Source organism: Idiotropiscis lumnitzeri, chromosome 5, assembly GCF_059441095.1.
Source record: "Idiotropiscis lumnitzeri isolate Australia: NSW breed Sydney's pygmy pipehorse chromosome 5, RoL_Ilum_1.0, whole genome shotgun sequence".
NCBI lineage: Eukaryota > Metazoa > Chordata > Actinopteri > Syngnathiformes > Syngnathidae > Idiotropiscis > Idiotropiscis lumnitzeri.
In genome coordinates, this window is record NC_142395.1 from 7,880,955 (window position 1) to 7,888,840 (window position 7,886).

Sequence of the window (7,886 nt, forward strand, 5' to 3'; positions counted from 1 at the left end):
GAGGGAGGATCATCCGCAGTCCAGCAGCCAATCAGCATAAACTTCCAACAAACGAGCACTTTGATCGACTTGCAGCTGACAGCCGTGTCGCTTTGTGTTCAGCATTCAAGCAGTACATACCTACACATCAGCACACTGTATATTTAGTGGATGGCCACTTCATTTCTTCAGTATGAGAACACTGAATGCTGAGGAGTATTTCTGAGTCTTTCTGAAACTAAAACTGCAACGGAACAGGTGAGCCCGGGGAGGCGCGCATCCTCGGCCAAACTGATTACAGATACGAGATGTATTTATAGTCCAATACATCAGTCTGACACACATGGAGAGAGAGGTGGGGGGTCAGGAGACAGCCAGAGGGAGAGCGAGAGAGAGAGAAGCCCCTACAGCCAACGGGACTTAGTATATTATTACTGCATCTAAATGCCATATATCACCAAAGTGACAGCCGGTTTCCCCGGCCCGACATTCATATCAGATTAAAGTTTGTTACACTGGCATGCAAGAGGAGCAGGATTCAATTTGTGATATTGCATATGTGCGAGTGATAAACATGCGAGCATTTCGCTGCTTAAATGAAATAGAAATGACTTTGCAGTCTGCTTGAGTAAAACCTGAGATCTGTTTCTAAATCTGTGAACACACATAGACATCATTTGTAGAAGTTCAGGTACAAGCGCCCACATTGCTGTCATGCAAAAGCGAGAGTTCATTTCAGCCCTTGACAGAAACTTGAGAAAAATTGTATATAATTATAGGACTGTCATTTAGAATGTGAACTACGTAAAATTTGGTACATCAACAAGAAAAAACTAAACATTTTAACTGTAATTTTGGGAGTGTAATTCAAAGAAATTGATATCGAGAGACGAGATTATGTCAGTGTTTCATTCGTATATTATATCGACATCACTATCACAAATCCATTGACGATTATTCGATCTATTCGTATTAGACTACTCATGATTAGTTTTTCTTTGGTGATATCCTGTTGCTTTATCAATTTAAAGTCATGAAAATAATGGTTTAGAACAGGGGTCTCAAACTAAATTTCCCTGGGGGCCACTAGAGGCAGACTCTGGGTGAGGCTGGGCTGCATCAGGTTTTCCGCAAGAAAAAAATTTAAAAAAATCTAATCTTCTCAAATGTCTTTATTTTTATTTTTTAACACAAAATAAGATTTAAAAATAAATAAGGAATTAATAAGAAAATAAATAAGGAATTAATAAGAAAATTAATCAGTAATAAATAATAATAATAATAATGAGTCAAATGTCTGTATTAACAGTTCTTTAATCTTCTTCTGAACATGAATTGTCCTGAACATGAGTGGAACATTCCTCAATCAAACCCCTACTAAAACATCGAAAAAAAATTACAATCCTACCCTCGTTTTAAAGCTGAAGATGTGCCCAACAATAATCCGCGGTTCAATTTTATCCACTGTGACCAGGTAATCCTACATTTTATAATTAGTCCCGTCTGTGCTAGTGCTGATGCAAAGCTCCGTCAGACTGCACATCCTGTTCGCGCATGGGTCTCCTGTCAATCAAATCAAAATCTTGTCAAATAGCAGAGATCCTAAGCATAAACCATAGTTCTGGGATGAGTAGGCCTACTTCTGTAGTTATAAAGCTTTAATTACACTGTAATTAAAGCTTTATAACTACAGTTATATCAAATTCGCGGGCCGCACGAACATTAAACTTTCATAATAAGGCGGGGGCCGCAAACTATCATCCCGCGGGCCGCAAATGGCCCGCGGGCCGCGAGTTTGAGACCACTGGTTTAGAATGTCCCCTTGTGTCCGTGTGTGTGCCTGCGCAATCTTAAAAAGTTTTGAAAGTTTTGTCAATGTGTCACAAATAATTACCCATCATTCGAGAGGAATGGGTAATCATTTTTGAAACCTTCACTAAAATTTCAAATCTTTTTAAAATTGAACTAAATTATGAAAACATATTCACACATGGTAAAAATGTTCAGCATCAAAGGTTAGAACTCTCCACTTTTTTAAAGATAATTCAGTTTCTGTTTTTTTTTTTCCTGCCGTCCCGAATCATATGGTTTGATCGGTCTGCTCAATGTAAACTGAAGACACTGAATAAAACTTGATTCAAGTGTCCATTCTTTTATTTTATTTTATTTTATTTTTACAATAATGGGTTTTCCACATTATAGACACCCCATTAACGTGAAAATAATAACAATAATAAAAAAAGTTGTGCATATGTTTTTGTCACAGTACAGCGACAATATTTAATTCTAAAATGAATTTGCCGGTGTGCCCATTGCTTACCTTAGGGAGGAAGAGAAGCTCCTGTGGCGACCAAGATGAAGGTGAGTATAAACTGCAGCCTCTGCTCAGAGAATATGTCCTTGTGTTACAGTGATACTTGAGCTCATCTGGCCCTTATTGGCTGTGGGATGAGAGTGAGGTGTGGGTGTAGTCTATATGTTTGTGTGTAGGAAATGTGGGGAGGGGGCCAGCCATGACCCCAGAGAAGGAGATGGATGGAATACTGTGGATGGGAGACGAGGGCTCGGGTTTTGGAAAGGAGCAGCTGAGAAGCTTCTGTTGCTAAATTTACAGTGATGGAAGGCTGGGAGGAGGGGGGGGGTGTTACACATCAGCTTGGCATCCAGACAATGGAGAGAGTCGGTGTGTCCGTCTCTGTCTGTCTGTCTGTGTGGTTGTCAATGTGTGTTTATCATTCACTTCATGAATCAATCCAGCAATCAGTGCGGCATCATAGTCAGGAATTAAAGAAAAAACATGAATGCAACAATTAAAACAAAAAAAAAAATAAAAAAATTACTATGGAATTATCTCAAACACTTGGACGTTGTTGCTACGTTTTATGGCAGAGTACAGGTTAAGTCGTCCTTACATGCAAATGCAACCTGCTGATATAGACAGGGCTACTTTTCAAAAAAGCGTAAAGACACAGAAGACGCTTCAATCCAAGAGTCACCGGAGTCATCATTGCATCACTGGGTCGTTGCATCTTTCAACCCCGATTAACCCTGATTTGTTTCGACACTTTTAAATCCATGAGATGTTTCTAATCTGCAAAAGTGTATTAGTCAAAGACGGTGTAAAGAATTCCCTATTGTATTCATATGGGCTGTCATTTGTAGAGTGCTTTTCTACCACACAATCACCTCATCTACCTACTGATGAGATCCCATCAGAAGCAAATAGGGGTTCAGCATCTTGCTCAAGGATACTTTGTCATGGTCACAATGGCCAGGGACTGAACCCACAACCGCCCAGTTGGGAAACAACCACTCTACCACAGAGCCACCCTTTCATCAAGGACTAAAAGTCCCTTTGGCACAGTCACTTAAAATATGGTGGCAATGCTATGTGTGACATTCTACAGAATATCCATCAGGTAAGAATACGTCCTTCTGCTACATCCTAGACTGCCAGCAGAGGTGCTAAGCTCATTGTAGATGCCCACATTCTTTTCACATTTCAAAAGGCTATTTTAGGGCAGTATTACGCATTGTTGCATTCTGTGTAAAGTCAAAGACTCAAATCAAATTAAGCCTATAAAATGTGTGCAAGATTCCCATGTAAATCTGTGCATCCCCCATGTACATACAAACACATAAAACTAAATAAAAAATGCAGTATAGTTAAGATATTTGATGAAATTCAAAAGGTTCACGGTTCAGTTCAGTCCACCAGGGCCTTAGATCCCCTTTACAACTGGTATTAAAAGGGGATCTGTGTCCGGACACGTTATCCAGATAATAACAATCCATTCTTGCCTTTGGGTTTGCACCTGTTATTTTTAATGCATTCTCATTATCCTCATTGAGATCATATCTCTGTCTTGGAGAGCAGAACCTTCACGTGATTCTGAACAGTGAATCAGATGGAGAGCAAGTATCAACATTGTATCCCTTGTGTTTGCTTTTCTTACACTTTTGTATTTAAATATTTTCTCTCTCTCTCTCTCTCTCTGTCTGTATATATATATATATATATATATATATATATATATATATATATATATATATATATATATATATATATATATATATATATATATATATATATATATATATATATATATATATATATATATATATATATATATATATATATATATATACGGGTAGAGAGAGAGAGAGTGAAATTCATGTTATAACAAAAAAACTAAACAAATTATTATTAAAACTTATTATTTTTTTACTCCCCAGCCATTATTTTTGTATTTATTCAATTACTTCTTTTTGTATTTATTTAATTACTTCGACTTTTACCTGCTGGTACGCCGTCCGGTGTGCCCTGTGAAATGAAAGGTGGCATTCTTCATTTATTTATTTATTCATTTATTCATTCATAACTGACAGCCTCGCGCTCCGCTCATGCCCGGGCGGAAGTTGTTCCTCTTCGGCTTAACTACCACGCACGCCGGCCTCCTCCGGAGCTCTCGCACGGTCCCGAGCGAAGCGAAATGTCGCCGCGCTAGTGCCCGGGCGGAAGTTGTTCCTCTACGGCTTAACTGCCAAGCACGCCGGCCTCCTCCGGAGCTCTCGCACGGTCCCGAGCGAAGCGAAATGTCACCCCGCTAGTGCCCGGGCGGAAGTTGTTCCTCTTCGGCTTAACTGCCACGCACGCTGGCCGGAGCTCTGGTACGGTCCGAACCGCGCGAAACGTCGCCCCAAATCGTGCCCGGGGGAACGTGCTCTTCTTCGTCCACTCTCTTCTTCGTCCACTCTCCTCTTCGGCACACGCCGGCCGTCTAACCGCTCCAGCGCCCCCTCGTGTCGCTCGGTGAAACTACAATGCCCCCGAATATTTTTTAGACCCGCGAAGCACTGAAGCCGCGAAAGGTGAAGCGCGAAGTAGCGAGGGTTCACTGTATTCCAATTCAAATGAGGGGGAGGTCCAAAGTGTGTCTTGGGTTGAACTATTCATGTATTGGTTGATCAACCTCCATATTTTAAACCGCTTTACCAGCTTGCATGGGTGGCGAGCTGTGAACCTGCTCCCCGCTTGTCCCGGTCACGACCTTTCGTGATCAAACTGCCGCCGCAAGCAGGTGGCAAGTGGATGCCTTGAACTGCCTGCCACCCAACTTCCATGGCCAGGTCTAACGACGAGATTTCTGCACTAAAATGTCAATCAACCCAGCGGCAAATAGTTCAAACCTAGACACAAGTAGTTCTGCCCCCTCATTTCAATAACATTTCCTTCTGCATTGCAGGACCAAAACTGGCATCCATCCATCCATTATTCGATCCGCTTCTCCTCATGAGGGTCACAGGCGTGCTGGAGTCTATCACAGCCGCCTTCTGACAGTAGGCGGGGTACATCCTGAACTACTGATTGCCAGCACGCACAATCACACCTAGGGACAATTTTGAGCGTCCAATTAACCAACCATGCATGTCTTTGGAATGTGGGAGGAGAGAACATGGAGAGAACATGCAAACTACACACAGGAAGGCTGGAGTCAGAATCGATCCCACGACTTCTGCACTGTGAGGTCATTGTGCCACTGTGCCGCCCAGTTTACCGCGAGCATAGAATTCAAATATTTGCACTCGGAGTAGAATGAAATGTCATGGTCTGTCTGTCTCTCTCTTGCATGCGTGCTCCAGTGAGCTAGCGAAGAGAGAGAAGGGATACGCTGTTGCAATTAGCCAAAATAAGCATTTTAAGTTCATTTAAGTTTACGTTGCGTTTAATTTGAACAAAGGGATAAATGTAAAATAAATACAGCCATCTCGACAGTACGACCACGGTCCGAGCTCATCTTTGAATTCACCTCCTTTGAGAACAAGATCGTTAGCAATGTGCTCCCAGCATGCTTTGCGGCACTAAGGAGTGTAAATAGCATTTAAAATAAATGTGTTGTGTCAATTGTATTTCTTCACTCTTTCTGGTATTGTTTCGTTTTGCGAATATGCTATTCAGTTTGCTGTTATGTAATTTAATTATTTTCCAATCAGTACGTGTTCTCTATCAGGAGACCACCATCTGTACCTTGCTACTCAAATTTGATCCCGCTGGAAACATCTTCCTCGATCCTCTTCTTTCATATCATGTTCCATTACTTGAAATTCACTATGGTCATGTCATTAAAAACAAATTAAATTGTAAAAATTTGTTGATATAACAAATCCACTTGCCAAAATGCGCATAGCTTTCCACCCGTTTTACCTACATTCTTTGTGCCCACTCCCGCAATCCGGGATTATAGATTTTTTTTTCCCGTGAGCACCGCAGCCGAAAGCATCAGACCTTTACAATAAAATAAATAGGACGAATGGCATTAATTCATGATAAAATAATCATCGGCATTATTGAACTAGTGAATTAATGCAAAAATGTATGTATATATATATATATATATATATATATATATATATATATATATATATATATATATATATATATATATATATATATACATACATACACATACTTAAGCAGTTTCCCAGACCTTTCCCTGGATAAGCAGAGGAAGACGGATGGTAGGGTGGATGGAAATATTATATATTAAAATTTTTCTAGAGCTGTGGAGCTCATATTCAAGAAAAGATTCACTTTCCAAAAGGAGAACAATGCTAAGCACTCAATTTAGAAAACAAATGAGTGGCTTCGCTCAAGTATGCGAGTGTCCTTGAGTGGCCCTGCAGACATGAACGAGATGCAATGAGGTTTGAAACTTGAACCTCAGAACTGTGAGGCAGAAGTGCTCACCTTTAGGACACTGCTAAGCATGACTTAATCTTTTGTTAAATGCTGCCAGGCTATACACACTCCTAAAATGGTCACGCTCTCCAATTATAGAAGTGTTGTTTTAAATTTGTAATTCACTCAACTGTCAAGATATGCCGCTTTCCCCCAGGTGAGGTGGCTATGGGCTGCCTGTAGGGGCTGCACCTTGATCATGTCAGACAGCCTGGAAAAAAAAAATAACATGTTTGCCTGCAACATGCATTGCAGGCAAGTGTTTTATTTTTGGAGTACCCACTGCACTGCGACTCTCTCCTTAAGGCTCCAGTTCACGAAAGGATGAGACGGCCTAGTGGCACTCTGAGCCGGGATTAACAAGCAGAGAGCAGTTTGTCCCAACATCCTCTCACCAAAGGTAAACCAGTCAAACTGTGTTGCTTGATTGACAAGCTGGTGATATTTCGCTGTATCCTTGTCTGGCCCGGTGCCAGATGCTTTCTGCCATACAGCGCATTGCACTTGCTAGCAGCATGTGGGTAATTGCAAAATCTTAAATGCATGTTGCATATAATACAGGTGGTCCCAAAAAAAAAAAAAAAGATTGTACTGTGTTTCTGCACAGTGTTGTGCTTGAAAGTGAGTGAGAGAGAGCGCTTATCAAAATATGCGCAACAGTACAACTGACATGTTTTTCCTTTTATCAACTTGGTATGGAATATTCCTTGAATGTCTCGACCAAACTTGTAGTATCGAGCTGTAGCTGTTTCTACAGCATTAAGGGCAAAACAAAGGCGGCAACTGCCTCTAATATTGAGTTATGTTATTAAGATTTACATTATTTCAACAAGATACATAAAGGCCTTGGTCTCCATTTTATTTAATCACGTAATTTAAAAATACATTTGTTGAGGTCATGGCACAGTTCTATCAGAGATGATCTTACACCTTTGAGCTGCTTCGACGTAAGCCAAGACTCCCTAGCACCGAGCCTTAAAAAGGGACTTCTCATGTGTCCGCTTGCCTCCTTGTCATTGGAGTCTCTTTGACAACCCAAATTTATACTTAACTGTAGACCGGCTAAATGCTACTCATTTATAAAGTTCAATATGGACATAACCCTGCCCCCTTTTAACTGTTTTCTTAAAAAAAACACACATTTTATGAATTGACATCACCAATAGTC